Consider the following 18,459-nt stretch of genomic DNA (forward strand, 5'->3'; position numbering starts at 1 on the left):
TAAAAAATGTTTATCCCTATGTATATTTTGATTTAACATAGAGGACTAAAAGTTTTATAAAATAAAATAAACTTCAAAACTTGCCTTTTTCTATCAAAATTTGAAGGCTTTAGATACGAATACCTTATTTTTTAAGGATTTATCAATAGTTAAATTTAGGTATTGATAGTTACAGTTTGCAGCTAAATAATAATTGACAGTTAATAAAACACCCATACGTGTGCTTCTCCTTTAAACTGGCAATGATAAACTTGTAGATTTGTTACAATTTTTATCACCATCGACCCCGTTATTGAGAATGCTACACACAAGAGGAGAGGGTAGGCTTAAAAACTAAATAGTGGAGGGGTACCTGGGTGGCTCAGTTGGTTAAGCATATGACTATTGATCTCAGCTCAGGTCATGATCTCATGGTTCCCAGGTTCAAGTACCTCTGTCGAGCTCTGTCTCTGATGAGACAGAGACTGCTTGGGATTTTTCTCTCTTTCTCCCTCTCCCTCTGCTCTGCCCCTGCTCTCTCTCTTTCTCTTTCTGTCTTTTTCTCTGTCTCAAAATAAATAAACATGAAAAAAATAAAAGGTGGGGCGCCTGGATGGCTCAGTCGGTGAAGCGTCTGGCTTCAGCTCAGGTCATGATCACACGACTTGTGAGTTTGAGCCCCACGTCGGGCTCTGTGCTGTCAGCTCAGAGCCTGGAGCCTCTTCAGATTCTGTGTCTTTCTCTCTCTGTCTGTCCCTCCTCTGCTCTCTCTCTTTCTCTCTCAAAAAAAAAAAACATTAAAAAAAATAAAAAAAATAAAAGGAAAATAGGAGGAATATTTATATTAGTAAAGGAGAACATGTTCAAATCAGTCATTGAGACAGAGTGAGACTTTATGAGAGATAAAGACATAAGCCTGAGGAGGAAAAGCAATACAACTGGAATGTTTTGCATTCTTTTAGACACCGTAGAAGGCAAGACAAAAACACAGAAGGAGTCTGAGAAAGCTAACTGCACATCTCCCACTCCTACTTGTCCTGGTGATGAGATCCCCATTATTTTTAATAATGACCACATAATAATATCAAATGAAAGAAATGCTGTGGATCCCATAAAGTCTAGCTCTCTCCAATTTATAAGACAATCTGTAGAGTATTTCAAGGGGATTTTGCTGCAGATAACTGATGACGTTATTGAATGGGGCGTGACACGCTGTTTTGCCTGGGAAAAAATAAAAAGAAAGGAAAAAGTCCTGTTTCAAGTGCAGATGGATCTCTTATCTCTACGAGGCTCCAACACACTACTTGGGGGAAAAAAATTCCTTCCATACAAAAAGCTTAGCTTGATCCTGTATGCTTGGAAGATGTTCTGGACGTTACTGGGTTTTACTTCTCCCACTGAATGCGAAGAGACGCTCTTGAGAAATGACACACCTAGTTACGGATCCACATGGTATCACATCCAGCATCGCTACTTGGGAGAGACCAGAAGTCCGGGATCTTAGACAAGAAGGTGAGTAACACTCTCTCTGTCTCTTTCTCCCTCTAAGTCGACTAGAGTTCAGAGCAACCTAAGCCGGCTGGTTTTTGTAGTGCTTTATATGCAATTCCCTCACCCTCGAGGACTGTGGAATTGAGGGCAGAATACCCAGCCAATAAATGTCTGCAGCCTGATTTCGTGGCTGAATGAACGAATGAATGGAGTTAAGTCACTGACTCAAGTTCTCCAAGTTAGAAACACATAGGCAGGATTCAAACTCAGGCAGTTGGCCTCCAAATCCCGTGTATATCTGCAGAATCGCAGTATCAGTCATGGGTCAGATTAGCCAGACCGCTTTACCAAACACGGAAAAACAATTAAGTCCAAAGATCTAAAAATCACATCAACAGAAGACCTACTGGTGCTGTTTCTCAGAAGCAGAGCTGCAGAGGGGAGGTGGGTTCAGGGCTGGTTGGCCCCATTGCTGCGTCACATCTATAGGGACCGAAGTTCTTTCCCCCTTCCTGCTCAGCTGGCCTTGATTTGTCCTATTCACAACTCAGCGGGGACAGCTCCAGCCACCACTCGAGAGCATAAAGCTGGAGAAAGGGAGGAGAATTTGTCCTCGACTTGTGCCTCTTTTTCAGATCAAGAACAGGTTTCCCAGAAGCCCCCGTGCAATTCTGGCATGGCATCCGTTTTCCTAAATAAATTAGTGACAATCAGGGAAAGAAATTATTGGGATTTGCTTAGACTAATCAAGATTCAGCCCCGGGGTGAGGAAGTGTCAGCGCTCTGGAAAACACATTTCCTGATATCTGAAACATCAGGCAGTCTCGTGTTTTGTCTCTTCAACCTTCCAGCCTGTGCACCCTCCCAGAAGTAGGCACTAGAACCATTTTGAATTGTTTTGCCTTATTTCTTCCTAACTTCTCACCAGAAGAGAAAGAAACTGAAGTCAAGAAGCAGGACGAGTCGCTTGAGGGACCGCAACTCTGCCCTCGTTAAGGGCAAGAGTAAGATTTCTTTGAGAGGGCCAAAAGTTGCCATTGTGTTTTGATTTAGCTTGGGATCTTCGACGTGCAGACAAGAAGAATGCACGAGAAAGGGAAAGATAAGCCCCGGTGGTCTGGGGTTACATGCGGGACAATGAGGCTATATCATAGCGTAATTACAAGAGCAGTAAAAGATCCTAACACGGATTCAGAGATGCGTTTCCCATTCTCATCTGCGGCCCCTTCAATTCTCAAAGTGTAGGCAACGTTTTCTTCCAATGGCTCTGAAACTCGTCCAACGGCGAGCAGAGCACACGATTAGCAGAGCTGTGAATTGACGATGAGGCAGCTGCTGGACCACAAAGCACTGCTTTGTGGGCACGTTACTCCATGTACAAGGGGCTCAACGAATTGATCCTTTGCTAAACTAACTGAATCTCTCTGTGAGTGTCACTGCGACTCTTGGTTAGGCTATGACAGAACCAAGTGTTTAGACCATTGTGGGGCAGCTGAAAACAAAGCCATCCCGGGCTCCGGACCGGACCAGTGTTCACAGCATTCGGCAAGACTGAGCCTTAGCAAAGGAGTCAGGTTGGTGTCCGTGGCCTCCTCAAGCTGGCTCCCTGCCCCCCACCCCCATGGAGGATCACGTGCTCTCCCCAGACCGGTCACTGGTTCAGGATGCCCTCATTATGCATTTCCAAAGCATCCTGCTGATGGCAGTGATGCATGCCTGTGTCTTTTCCTCTAAGCCACATCGGGAGGGTTGATGGAAGACGTTAGGCTCTGAATTAATTAATTAATATTAATTTAATAATAAATTATTGCGAGAAGTGGATAAAATACAGAAAAGTATTGAAGATGCTCTAAGAAATACCTATCCATCAGCATTTTCAGGGTACTCCCATTATCATCTTTCCTTCCCAGACCGATTTTGTAATCTCAAATATCAGAGGAATTGATAACCCCTTAGTTCTTCGCACGGTCCCATTTCTTTCTCTCCTTTCCTCTCTACATGGGAGCAGCGGCTATCATGAATTCCGAGTTTCCTCCGGACTGTTTTTCACAGGTGTACTGTATGTATATGCAGTCATGGCTATTTTTGTTGCTGTTATTATTTTCATTATTTGAATAGTATTTTTAAATTATGTTTCACTATAGGTTCACTGGAAATCTGTGGAATTTTGCAAACAGTGACTTTTGGATTTTTCAGTAATAGATGTGGATGCCCCTTCTCTTTCCTCTCTCATTCTACACACCAGGACCACCAGTGTAATGTTGAGTGTTAATAGAAGCACTAAGCATCCTCATTGTATTTGGAGCCATGTGGGAATGTGTGTAACATGTCAGTATCAAATCGGATACTTTTTTATAAGTTTTGGAAGCTTCCTTTTATCAGCTTATCAACAATCTATTTTATTTTTTCTTTGCTAAGAATTTTTTTTGCTAGGAATTATTAACCATGGACTATTATCTATGGTTATTGAGGGGACCCAATATTTTCCCATTTATGTATTAATTCATTTACTTTAATGTTTAATTATTTTTGAGAAAGAGAAAACGCATGCACAAGCACACACACACATGAACGGGGAGGGGCAGAGAGAGAGAAGGAGACAGAGGATCCAAAGCGGTCTCTGTGCTGACAACAGGGAGCCCAACATGGGGCTGGAACCCCATGAACCGTGAGATCACGGTTTGAGCTGAAGTCAGACGCTAAAGCAACTTAGCCACCCAGGGACCCCTATTTTCCCTTTTTAAAATCTGTTAACTTGGGTTATACTATCGATCATTATTTTCTTGTTCAATTATTTTTGCATCCTTGAAGAAAACTCCACAGGTTTCATAAGCTAAGAGACTCGGTTTGTCAACATTTGTATTGATTACTTTTGCATAAAATAGGAATTATTTGATCCTTGATCATTTTGTAAAATTGTTTCTTTTGAAGGAATGGAAAATTTTTGGCTTCTGATCCTTTCCCTTTTAATAGTTTTCACTAATATGTGTTTCCCATAGATTTTTGATTAATTTTTGGTGATTGTTTTTTTTTAATTGCCTAGTCCATGAAGTTTAACAATCGATTGAATAATATCATGAAATGTACATTACATTTTGGTTTAGTTCTTACTGTATCTATCCCAATGCAATATATTGTACCTTCTTTTCCCAGTCAATATTTAGGAGATGTGTCTATTATATTTGCATTTCAAAGACCCAACTCTGAATTTGTTGGTCGTCTATATAGTTTTGTTTATTATATTCTGTTTTTAAGTTTACTATTTTCTTCCTTTTATTTCCTTTAATTTTTAGGTATATAGGATTGTCAGTTGTGAAATTAGCAAACTTATTTTAGCCATTTTTGTTACATAATGAATACATGTATAGAAACAAAGTTATCTTAAGTACCTCCTTAGTGGCAATCCACACGTTTTTAAATGTGTAATATATTCATTGTGTTACAGTACTAAATACTTTATAACCTCTGTAATGTTCACTGCCTTAGCTCTCAGTTTATTATATAATATATATTAAATAAATATTTATAAAGTAGTATATAAATATTAAAGTAATAATAGAAAATAAATATATATCTTTTTTCTGAATTTCATTGGATTTATATAAACTGTCTTTTCAGTATTGATTTCTATACTCATGGCATAGGTTCAGAGAATGTAGTATATGTATTATTGACTCTTGGGGGTTCTTCGTTTCTTGATATATAGTAAATAAATTGAGTTTATTTTGTTCCCAATTTTAAGTCAACTTTACTGGAGCTTAATTTACATACAATGAAACTAACCCATATAATTCACCAAGTTATGACAAATACATACACCTTTGTAATTGTCACTACAGTCGAGATATGGAATATTTCCTTCATCTTTAAAATTTTGCCGGTAATACCACCCCCTGCCCCCAGTCCTGGTCATAGATACTGCTTCTTTGCTTTTACCTACATTAGAATACTTTTGAGCTTTCTAGAACATCATGTAAATAAATTCATACATGTATGTACATTTTACATATGGTTTTTTTTGGCTCAACAAAATGTTTCTCAGATTCATCCATGCTATTGTGTTTGTTATCAGTTCATTTTTTGTAATGCTGGATAGTATTCTGTTATATGAATACAACTTGTGTTTTCTTTCTTTTTTTTTTTTTCATGCATTCCTCCAACGATGGGCATTTGGGTTATTTCTAGCTTTTAGCTCTTATAATTAATGTACTTGTATTTATCTTTATTTTTTATTGTGGTAAGAGCGCTTACCCTCTCAAAATTTTTTTACACATGTAAAGCATTACTGTTGAGTAAAGCTACAATGTTGTACTACTAATCTCTAGAGTTTATTCAACTGTCTTCACTAAGATCTGTTTGGCCAAAAACAGACTGTTTTGATTACTCTGGCTTTGTAACATATTTTGATATCACGAAGTGTGAGGCTTTCTCAAGATTGATTTGGCTGTGCAGAGGTTTTTGGTTTGTTTGTTCATTTGTTTTTTAAAGATATTTTGCTGAAGGTTGATGGGGGGTGGGAGGGAGGGGAGGGTGGGTGATGGGTATTGAGGAGGGCACCTTTTGGGATGAGCACTGGGTGTTGTATGGAAACCAATTTGACAATAAATTTCAAAAAAAAAGATATTTTGTTTGATGATTCAGCTTTTTTTTTTTTTAACATTTTATTTATTTTTGAGAGACACAGAGACAGAGTGTGAGTGGGGGAGGGACAGAGAGAGAGGGAGACACAGAATCTAAAGCAGGCTCCAGGCTCTGAGCTGTCAGCACAGGGCCCGATGCAAGGCTCGAACTCCCAGACGGAGAGATCATGACCTGACCCAAAGTTGGATGCTTATTAACTGACTGAACCACCCAGGCACCCTTATGCAGAGTTTTTGTTTTTGTTTTTGTTTTTTGTATTTTCATATAAATTTTTTTTTCAATTTCTTTTAGAAATATCATTGGGATTCTGATAGAGACTGCATACTCTGTAGATCATTTTGGATAATATGGACATTTTAGCACTATTAATCCTTCCAATCCATGTATGTGGAATTCTTTCCATATGTCTATGGTCTAACTTAATAAGCAGTGGGGAAAGAATAGGTTTCTGATTACCATACAGCAAGGATAACCAGTATCGTTATTGGTTATAGGTCTGTTTGGACTTTCTATTTCTGCATGATTTACTCTTGGGAGATTGTATATTGGTAGAAATCTGTCCATTCCTTCCTGGTTATTCAGTTTATTGCATTTAATTATTCTTAATAGTCTCTTATTGTCCTTTTTATTTTGGTGATACTGGTTGTAATGTTTCCTCTCATATTTCCAATTTACTTAAATCATCTCTTTTTTTTTTATCTTAATCTAGCTAAGCGTTGGTCACTTTTGTTTATCTTTGCAAAAAAACTGTTAGTTTGGTTGATTTTTCCCTATTCTTTTTTTATTTCTACTTCATTTATTTATGCTCTAATCTATGACATTTCTTTCTTTCTGCTAAACTTGGGCTTAGTTTGCTCTCCTCTTTTAGTTCCTTGAAGTATAAGACTAACTTATTATTTGAGATATTTCTTCTTTTTTAACGGAGGTGTTTATCACTACAAACTTCCATCTTAGTACTGTTTTATTGTGTCCCATAGTTTTATGTTGTGTTTTCATTTCCATTTGTCCTGGGTAATTTTCTAATTTTCTTTTTGATTCCTTCTTTGGCCCAATGGTTGGTCAATAATCTGTTGTTTAATGTCCACATTTTTATTACTTTTTAATGTATATATGTATGTATGTTTGGTTTTCTTTCTGCTGTTGATTTCTAGTTTTATTCCACTTTGGTCAGAAAAGACACTTGGTATAATCTTAATCTTCTCAGATTGGTTACGGCTTATTTTGTGACCTAACGTGATCTAGACTGGAGAAATGCTTGTGTGTGATTGAGCAGAAAGCATATTTTGTTGCTGTTGGGTGGAATGAGGTATATGTCTATTAGGTCCCTTTGGTCCATAGTGTTATTCAAGTCCTGTTCCTTATTAATTGACTGTTCAGTATTGAAAGCAAGATATTTAAGCATCCTACCATTTTTTTATTGCTGTCAATTTCTCCTTTCAGTTCTACTCCCTTCTAGCCTGCAAGGTTTCTGCTAAGAAATCCACTGATACTCTTACCAGAGTTACCTTGTGGCTGGAAAAGTTGCTTTCCTCTTGCTGCTTTCAAGATTCTCTGTTTGCCTTTGACTTTTGACAATTTGACTAGAATGTGCCTCAGTGTGGATTTCTTTAGATTCCTCTTATCTGAGTTATGTTGGGCTTTGTGGATATGGATGTCTATGTCTTTCCCCAACTTTGGAAGTTTTCATCCATTATTTCTTTAAATAAGCTTTTTGGTCCTTTCCCTTTATCTTATCTTTCTGGGACTCCTATATAAAGTATATTCTTCCACTTGATCGTTTCCTCAAGCTTTCTTCACTTTGTATCATTCTTTTTCCTTTTTGTTTCTCTGACTGTTTTATTTCTAATGACCTGTCTTTGAATTTGCTGATCCTTTCTTCTGGTTGATCGATCTAGTCTCCTGTCCAACCCCTCTGGCAAGCTTTCTAGTTCATTTATCGTGTTCTTCAGCTACATGTTCTCTCTTTGGTACTTTTAAAACATTTTCTATCTCTTTGTTGAAGGCGCATTTTGTTCCTACGTTGTTCTCTTAATCTCGATGAGCATCTGTATAGGAGTTATTTTTATTTTCTTTCAGATAAATGATGTAAGCCCATTGTCTGTGCATTAGACAATGTAGAAACTTCTCCTAGTCTTCACAGACTGTTCTCATACAGAAGACCCTCACCTATTAGCCTAGCCAGGGATTCTGGACCTTACCAAATCTTCCCCTCCCAGGGATAAGCAGGCAGCTCTGGTTTCTGTGCTGAGCCAGGGGCTAGCTATGGCATCCACCATCCTGAGCTGTTGCTTCCATTACTCCTCAGGCAGCTGGACTCTATAAGATCCGCCAGAGCTTTAAGACTGGAAAGACAGATGTTAGCTTGTAAGGCAGCCCCGGAAAAGATGGGGGGTGGTGGTAGATGTATGGACCAAATCTTTTCCTCCCCAGGAGGAAACTGAGAGCTGTAATGTTTTCATCCATTCACTCTGTGCTGATCAGGGGAGAGACCAACGGTGCCTATTGGTCAAAACCATTGCCTCCATTCTCCCTAAACTGGCTAGACTATACCAAACCCATCAGAACTCCAGACTCCCTAGATAGACATTGGTTAGGCAAGTGTTTTTGGTTTTGTTTTTGTTTTTGTTTTTTAAAGTAATCTCTACACCCAACGTGGGGCTTGAAATCGTGGCCCCGAGATCAAGAGTTGCATGTTCTACCAGCTAAGCCAGCCAGGTGCCCCCAGACTGGTTAGATAGATGCTAGCTCTTTAGGCACCTTTGGGGAAGTTAAGGCACTGGACGCACGGATCAATACTTCCCCTCCCCAAGGAGAAGCTGAGAACTGGGATTTCCAATCTGCTCGCTCTAGGCTGAGCAGAGAGAAAGATCAATGGCATCTACTAGCCCAAACCACTGTGTCCAGTCTCCTCTGGGTGGCTAGACTGTGCTGGATCTGTCAGAGGTCCAAGGCTAGTGTGACAGAAGCCAGTCCTCTGAGAATCCTTTTGGAAAGGAGGAGGCATGGCACTCGCAAGCTAACCCTGTCTCTCCCCTGAGAGCTAAGGGATCTCTTCCTATTCGTATGGGGACAGGGGTTCTGATGAGGAAGTATGTCAACTCTCCCTACTGGCATCATTGAGTTCGATTATTCATTTTTTCAGGGTGCAGAGGAACTTTAATTAGTTTCTGACTTCTCACAAACGGAATTTGCCATGGATTATTGCTGAATTGGTATGTTTGGGTCCAGGGAACCAGAGCTTCCTACTGTGCTACTCTGCACCCTCCCCCCACCTCTGTGCTTTTCATTTATCTTGAATAAATAACTAGAAGTGGAATCCCTGGGAAATATGGTTTGTGTATGTGTAACTTTATAAGAAGCTGCCAAACTGTTTCGATGCATTTGGATCACTTCATAACTATCTCAAACTGCTCTATTTCCTTATCAATATGTGATGTTTTTTGGCTGTTTTAGAATGGTCTGGAAAAACTTTCTCGGAACATAATCCGTGGAAGAACTTGATGCATCTGAGGAAGTTTTTATGCGGATTAAATGGGACAAACACTTCAGGAAAGAGGAGCAGCCATTGCAAAGAGCTGAGATCCAAAAAATGTCTGGGAAGAATCTGGCATGGCTGGAGTAAAAGGGAGCTTCGTGGAGGAAGCCGAGGTGATGGAGGGGTCATACTTTACAGGATGGTGTGGTTCATAGTGAAAGCATTGGCCTTTATAAGTTTTGAGAAGGAATGAAGTAACTGATTCAGCTGAGCCCCTGAGAAGAAACTATAGGAGAGGAGAGAGTGGGGCAGGCAGCAAGAGTCTGTTAAAGTTACCCCTGTGAGAAAAAAAATGGCAGCTGGGATGAAGGTGGAGTCAGTGAAGAAATGGTAGGACTTTGGATACATCTGAAGGTACAGCCAGTAGCTTTCTGGAACTGGATGTTGTGAGAGAAAGATGAGATCCAAGACCGACTCAGGGTTTTCCCCTACTGATTCACCATCAACGAAGACGGGGAGAAGTACCGTGAGAGCAAATGTTGCAACAATATCAGATCTGCTTTCGACACGGGATGTGTTTGAGCAAGAAATCGAGTGGGGATGCTGAGTGGGCACTGAATTTATGACCCTGAAGCTCACAGCAGAGGTTCCAGCCAGTGTGTGATCGTTAGTGGATAGACAGTATTTAAAACCATACAACTGTTCTACTGTTATATCCCATGCTCAAGCTAAGGGTGGTGCTTTCTTGTTTTTTGGGTTTCTTTTAAATCATATTTTGAAACCCTTCCAGTTTTCCTGCCACTTCATAGAAATAATACACACTGTTTAGTAATTTATCAGCAATCACAACTGTTGACATTCCAGCTGTTGCTTCTGGTGTCTTCCTCTCTCTCTCGAAGTCAGGAAACCGAGAATAAAATGACAGCCGACAACGTTGCCAGTTCAGCACATCTGGAGGCACTAAGTGTCTGACTCAGGGACTGCGCATCCAACTTACAGGGTGAGAAAGGACTTGAGACATCAAATAATCATGACTTTCCATTTTTAAAGGCTTTAAAAATAATTAGGAAAATGAATTAAAACAATTATATTTTTAGATGATTAAAACATCCCCTCCAACCAACCGTAGGCTCTTTGAGGCAACTTAAGCAGCCATTTATGTACTGAAGAACACTTTAGCTCTTTGAAAACATTGGTCTAAAATGCGTATAAGGTATACAAATAGAATGTCAAGTTTGGTTAAATGCCCAACATAAAGAAAATCTTTTCCATCATCCTCTAGGAGATTTGAATTTTATTTTATATTTAAAAAAAAATTTTTTAATGTTTTTATTATTGAAAGGGAGACAGCGCGTGAGTGGGGCAGAGACAGAGGGAGACACAGAATCCAAAACATGCTCTAGGCTCTGAGCTGTAGGCACAGAGCCCGACGCGGGGCTCGAACTCATGAACCGTGAGATCACGACCTGAGCCAAAGTCAGATGCTTAATGTACTGAGCCACCCAGGCACCCCCTGGGAGATTTGAATTTTTAAATATTCATATATAGTTTCTCATTAGTAGTGTACTTCTAGGCTTATTTGTGTACAGCTGCTGATACCAAGATGAAATCCTGGTGACATTTCTTCCTTGGTTCTCTTCATCTGGTTTGTTCAGAGTTGGAAGGACCTCACTGTAGCAAGATGGCTTGAGATTTCTTTGTGGTTCAATTATACCCCGCTGGGCTTTTCTCATGTTCGAAAACACAAATTGTAGTTAGTAATCGATAGTTGTTCTTGGTATTCAGGCAACAATTTATATGTTCTTTTGTACCCTGTGTACTTGAAATAACATTCTCAACTCCTTTTTAATCAATTAAATGTGGTTGCAGGCCCTTGTTACATGATTTGTGATGAATAAAGTTAAACCTCGCTTCATAAAAGTGGGGCGATGTACTTCCCTCTGGAACAAGTATGTACGGACGTCTACAAAAAGCCTAGTGCCATGTTTCTAACATGTAACTTGGGGTTGCCATTTTCAGTATCGTTGCATTATTTGTTTGTACAATGGCTGACAGAAAGCTTGGAAATTGATGGTAAATGCAGTTTTACCTCGTGGCTCGTATCCACTCAAAGAATACACCGAAAAGTATGCTCAACTCTCCGAAGAGGAGTGCTTTTGGGTTTTGTTTTCTTTTTTTCCTTTTAGTTTGTAATAATTATGCGTTCACAAAAAGTAGCAACAGTAGCACCTGTACCCTTTACCCAATTATATGCAAAGGTTACATCCTACAGTAAATTATAGTACAATATTGAAACCAGGAATTCGATGTTGGTATGCGATAGTTCTATTGCTCTGTAGCATTTTACTATGTGTGTAAATTCATGTAACCATCAGAGTGTGTGTTTATGAGAGATGTCACAACATAGGTGTGTTTAATTAAAAGTATAAACGATCATGCATATAAATAAGGACCCCCCACCACCACCTCCAAGACGGTTAGGTACCTTAAAGGACCACACACTTTTCAAAGATAGACATTGTGCTCAAAGTATTTCTGGAGCTCTTTTCTCTTGCAATTGTGCTTCTAATTCATCTGCGAAACACAAAGCCTCACCTGGAGTGTGCATTCTGTCCTGCAATCTTCCTGTGTTCCCTCTTACGGCTACCATTTCGTTCTCCACTTTGGCACTGCTAAGCCCTCAATTCTTTTCTTAACCCTATGACTTTCCCCCTGCCTGCTTCACCGTCAGCAAAGCGCTTTGCAGCCCAATTCTCTGAGAAAATAAGACCCTTAGACATGAACTCCTTTGACATCCTATCAACGCCTGCTACAGCAGAAGCAATGGCTTTCTTCTTATCCCAAACCACTTCTACTCTCTCCTATCCGCTTTGTAAGTGACAGAGAGAAAACAAGGGCTTTCCTGCTGGAGGAAGGTCTCCGATGTCCTCTCCTCCCCCCCACAGAGCTCATCTCTGTGAATCCGTCCCGTGTGTCATCCCTCCCAGGCACCGCTCAAGCCCAAAGCATCTTGTTCTTGGTTGACCAAAACCTGCTTTCTCTGCTTGAAGTTAAAAGATGTAACTCTGTTTTCACTGTAGAAAGGAACATGTGTCTCAAAGGGGGGCTTTGCATGAGATTTTGTATTGGGGACTACTTTTTAACAGTTCCATGGCTTGTAGCCCTGGTTTGTAGCCCCAGCAGGTGATATCCTGGCCTCAGAGTGGAATGCACAGTCATGTTCTTCTGGTGACGGGCCCAAGCTGAATCAAGACAAAGCTGTAATAGAATCACCCCTTTATCAAATCACTTAGGTAGAATGTTTGCCTGTGACTGTGATGTAGTACTATAGTGAAGTGTTCCATGGATAGTTTACGGCTAGTAATATACCTCAAAACAGCCTCTGAGACATGACGTAAAAAATCCAGGTAGTTTTATTAATATTTGAACACATATATTTCTGCGTGAAATATATACCTTCAGTGTGCAAAGATGTTCTAAGATCGATCTATCTATCTATCTATCTATCTATATATTTGAATACGCCTCTCCCTGCAGTTTGGATATTTTCATTGTGTCATGAGTATGGCACATTTCAGTATTTTTAATAACAGAAGACAGAACACAGACTATTTGATTTGCGTGAGCCTGCTATGTACCTGCAATGCTTTCTCAGAGGAAGCACGCTTATTTTTGTGACCCAATTAGAAAATGCTGAAATAATCAACAGTAATTTGGAGAGGCGGTGAACCCAGAGGTCTGTAAGTAACAGAAAAGCTGATCCAAAGCCAGTGTTTGTGTCAAGGCGGCCCCCATTTCCGAGGCAAGTGCCGTTCAAAATTTTAAACTACCTCGGGCTAAACCCAGTTAAATCCATTGTCAGTTCATTTGCAAATTTTTCCTTCTCCCTCACCTGAAAATGTTTGAATTTGTCAATCCATTGAGTCAGCAGGTTGACTGTGGAGGTTTTGCTTACCCTAAGCAAACTGGAAATTGCCTGTTCCTTCCAAATTCCATCCTCCGACTCGCTCACTGGTCATTTGCATTTTGTTCCCAGCTATGTTTTGTGTGGTTGGGGGGGGGGGGAGAAGGGGGGCCCACCTGCTCTGTCTCTGTGGTACAGTCAGACCTGTACTTAAAACATGTGCCGATGTAATGACAATTACCTTTCAATCTGAATCTGCTGTAAGACTACAGTGAATTTCTGGTTCACATTAGTCCGTGAACCACTGATGTAGAGGTTGTTCGAGTGCTGATTCTGCGACAAAAATCTTCCCTTCTCAGGCTCCTCGGAGACATTATAATGAAGTTTCCTGGTTGGAGCAGCGTGGAAAATCTATTTTGTGGCATTTAGAGAAGATAATGTCGCAGGTGCCAACGTGCACAAGTGAAATTCCAATCAAATTGTGTCTAAATAGGCAAAAATGAAAGAGTAGATTGTATTAAAGTGATTCCCCCGTTCGGAATCATCTACTGCACCTGCCGAGTTAATGTTGTCTATTAGCCTCCCAAAGTCATTAGTATTTTAATAAAGGCATGATACCTGGTATGGTTAACACCGACTCGGTTGGTAAATGCTGTCTATTTATTTTTTTCAGCATCCATCATCTCCATCATCACCCTCATCAAAGCTGTTGGTCCATGTCACCTGTGGTCTTATCGTTGTCCCGAATATCATGGCAAAATATATGGATTCAGAAAAATGGTCATTGTTCCCGGAGACCAGCGTTACTGAATTCTGCATAGTTTATGGAGAGGGGATTTTAAATGTACTCAAGCAATAGGGAGAAAGTATTCCTATAATACTTTAAAACAACAACAAGAAGAAGATTGTCTTACTCTGATCTAAATGTGGAGGTGAACAATGAAACAAAGTCCTTGGCCAATAAAGTATAGATGTCTCCTAAACTGGCTCTCGACTCCTATCGTTGCTTCCTTGTAGGGTAATCTCGGCAGAGCAGCGAATATGATTCTTTTAACGTAGCACTTAGACCCTCTTCCTCGGCTGCTTGATGGTTCCTTCCCATCTCAGAATCGGAAGTAAAATCCTCAAACTCCTTTTTGAGGTGGATCCTGTTATTTCTCAGACCTCCCTTATGGACTCTACTCTGGCCTTAGAGAACTCGCATTGATTTTTTGTTCTCAGTGTGAGATATTCTTCTCTCCTGTATTCGCATAACAACTATTCCAAGTCCTTGCTCACCTCTTAACGCGAGATACTAACCACGCTATTTAAAAAGAGAACCCTGGCTGGCTCAGTCGGAAGAGCATGTGATGCCTGATCATGGACCGAAAGTTCGAGCCCCATGTTGTTGTACAGATTACTAAAAAAATAAAATAAAATAAGATAAAATAAAATAAAATAAAATAAAATAAAATAAGAAGAACCCTTAACCCCACTTATTCCCCTTACACTGTTCTCTTTCTTCTTTTCTTCCAGCAGCCTTCTCTTTTTCCAGCATACTACGTAAGTATTCGGTCCACTATATACCAACGGTTCTCGAGTTACGACGGTTCAACTTGCAATTTTTCCACTTGGCGGTGGACAAAAGCGATGCACGTTCAGTAGAAACTGTTCTTCAGATTTTGAATTTGGATCTTTTCCCAGACTAGCTTGTGTGGTACCATCTCCCCTGTGATGCAGGGCAGTGTGGTGGCTACAGCCTGGAGCCAGCCACATGATCAGTAGGATGAACAAGCAATCCACCTACAGCCATTCTGTACCTGCACAACCTTTCTGTCTTTCACCTCCAGTACAGTATTCAATACATTACATTTTCAACACTTTACTGTCAAACAGGCTTTGTGTTAGATGATTCTGCCCAACTGTAGGCTAATGTGAATGTTCCTTAGCACGTTGAAGGTAGGCTAGACGGAGCGATGACGTTGGGTAGGTTGGGTGTATTAAATAAGTTTTCGACTTAATAATTTTCAGTTTAATGCTGGGTCTGTCAGGATGTAACCCCACTGTAAGCTGAGGAATATCTGTGATTAAGACTTTTCAAGCTCTTACTCCACTTGAAAGCTAACAAGTCAGCCGACTGCCATATCTTGAATTCTGGCAAAAATCACCAGGCTGGGTCAGAGAGAAAGGATTTTACTTTATAACACAGTGAGACACATGAAAGTTGGCATATTTTCACTAGTTACCCTTGCTTCAAGCCCCATGGAGGCAATGTAAGTGGGCCCAGATGGACGCTTACACACCCACTGTATAGTGTTACATGCAGTGAACCCTAAACTTAGAGGATTCAAATTCTTTTACAGCGTGCAATAAATGTGCCTACTCTTTGTTTCAGAGTGAGATAGTAGCTCTGTCTTCCAAGGCTGTTCACAGCATAGATCTTCTTGTTAATAATGACCAGAAAAGGGGCACTCAAAGCCTCTCTAGCAAGAAGTGCAGAAACAGAAGAGACCCACGGAGAATTGCCTCCCAACTATAATAGAATTTTTATATTTTACGATATATGCTCCCCCCACCAAAGTGAATTCCCTCAGAGATTTTATTTATTCACTGATACCCTCAAAAGGCAAGGAAAATGGATTTAGACTTCGTTTTTCAGTCCACAATCCCCAAATCTGCTACCTCCACCCTTGCTGCTTTTAGTTCGAGTGATCTCTGTTAGTATCAATTTTCTCCGTCATAAAATGGGAATGGTAAGTAATGCCTCTCTAACACATTGTGGTACGAATTTAATGTTAAATGTCATTAATGTTGGAATTCTCCAAGGCTCAAATATAATGAAATGAAATCTCGTCTTTAGTTTCATGGCTTTACTTTGGCCATCTGTGATGACTTGTGAATTTACTTTGCTAGCCTAGACTTTTTTTCTCTCACACTTAGTCCTGTCTCCCCTATGTGCACCGAAACTTAATTCATGTCGATCTTTCCAAGCTGGGTCATCTTCCAGGGTCTCTCAACACAGTAAATGGCCCCTCCATCCATTCCTTGATGCAAGCCATACTCTGTGAGTCATCTTGGACTCTTTCTTCACTTCCCATTTATCTCACCCTCACGGTCAATCGCTCATCATTTCTTGTTAATTTTACCACTTAAATTTCTTTGGACTCTATTCATATTTTTTCCATACCCACTGGTAGAAACATAAATCCAAGGCCAGTGCTTCTCAGCTGTTTCAGATCAATGCCTCCGACTGATAGAAAATATTTTATAATACCTCCCTCACTATACTGAAATAAATTCATGCCTAATATAACCACACTGACCCATAAAGCTTCAACACAAAACAAAACCATTTGAACTATAATATGAAGTGCAAATAGAAGAAAATTATATTCAAATAATATGTCTCCCAATATGCAAATATCAGGCATAGCTAGACCAGAAGATCTAACAATGTCATCAGATATGTGCGCCCCCCCTAAAGAATCCGTCTGGACTTGAAAGCCTGAAAACAGGCTGATGACAGATCCACTGTATAGGACTCAAACGTCAAGAACAGCGCTACCTTCGGGGCGCCTGGGTGGCGCAGTCGGTTAAGCGTCCGACTTCAGCCAGGTCACGATCTCGCGGTCCGTGAGTTTGAGCCCCGCGTCGGGCTCTGGGCTGATGGCTCAGAGCCTGGAGCCTGTTTCCGATTCTGTGTCTCCCTCTCTCTCTGCCCCTCCCCCATTCATGCTCTGTCTCTCTCTGTCCCAAAAATAAATAAACGTTGAAAAAAAAAATTAAAAAAAAAAAAAAAAAAAAAAAAAGAACAGCGCTACCTTCAATGACATGATTTTCTAAAATGGCCCAAACTCAGTAACTTTCCCAACAAATTGAAATACAATCTTTTCTCCATTTAGTACGTGCATGCTTAGAAAAGTAAATCATGTAAATAGACTGTGTGTTTATATGTAAAGCATAGATTCTAGACATCCATTTCTCATGTACATGAAGACAGATTTTTCATGTATATGAAAGTCTCTGCTTTTAAATGGGTCATTCCCAAGTTTTGTAAGACAGAGACAATTGTCCCTCCAGGTGTAAATATCCTGCCCATTGTAAGATATGCCTAGGAGATTGGGACCCCACCCACCAGTAAGTTCCAGTAATAGCCATTGCCTTGAAAAAATAAAACAAAACAGAATAAAGACGTTTTCATTACTTTCCAAAATTGTCTTGAAAAGGTATGGCACTCCCACGAGTCATGATCTCACGGTTTGTGGGTTCAACCCTCTGTGTGTCGGACCCTCTGCTGACAGCTGAGAGCCTGGAGCCTGCTGAGAATTGCTTCTGTAGGTCAAGTTGTCTTTATTCTTAGCTCGTTAGCTTCCTCATAGTGTTTTTGTCTTCACGTTTATCCCCTCTAAAGTATTTTCTCCCTTAGCTAGAGCTGTTTCTCAAAACTGAATTAGATTCTTTCACCTGTAATAGTCTGGGTTCTCCAGAGAAACAGAACCAATAAGATATGGAGATACATATGAATGTATTATAAGAATTGGCCCATGCAATTATGGATGCTGAAGAGTCCAAGATCTGCAATCAGTAAGCCAGAGACCCAGTAGAGCTGACAGTGTGAATTCTAGCTTGAGTCCAAAGGCTTGGGATCCAGAAAACCTGATGATGGGAGTTCAGGTCCAAAAGCCAGCAGGCTCAAGACCCCAGAAGAGCCAATTTTTCAATTAAAGTCTGAAGTCAGGAGGAAAAAAGTAATGCCCTAGCTCAAAGCAGCTGGGCGGGAAGAGTTTCCTCTTACTCTGGGGAAGGTCAACCTTTTGTTTTATTTTGGTCTTCAACTGATTGGAGGAGACCTGCCCATGTAGGGGAGGGCAATTTCATTTTTTCTCAGCTTACCACATCAAATGTTAATATCATCCAAAAAATCCCTTACAGGCACACCCAGAAAAATTTTTGACCAGATACCTGAGCACCTTGCAACCCAGTAAAGTTG

This window comes from Lynx canadensis, chromosome B2, assembly GCF_007474595.2.
Source record: "Lynx canadensis isolate LIC74 chromosome B2, mLynCan4.pri.v2, whole genome shotgun sequence".
Taxonomy (NCBI): domain Eukaryota; kingdom Metazoa; phylum Chordata; class Mammalia; order Carnivora; family Felidae; genus Lynx; species Lynx canadensis.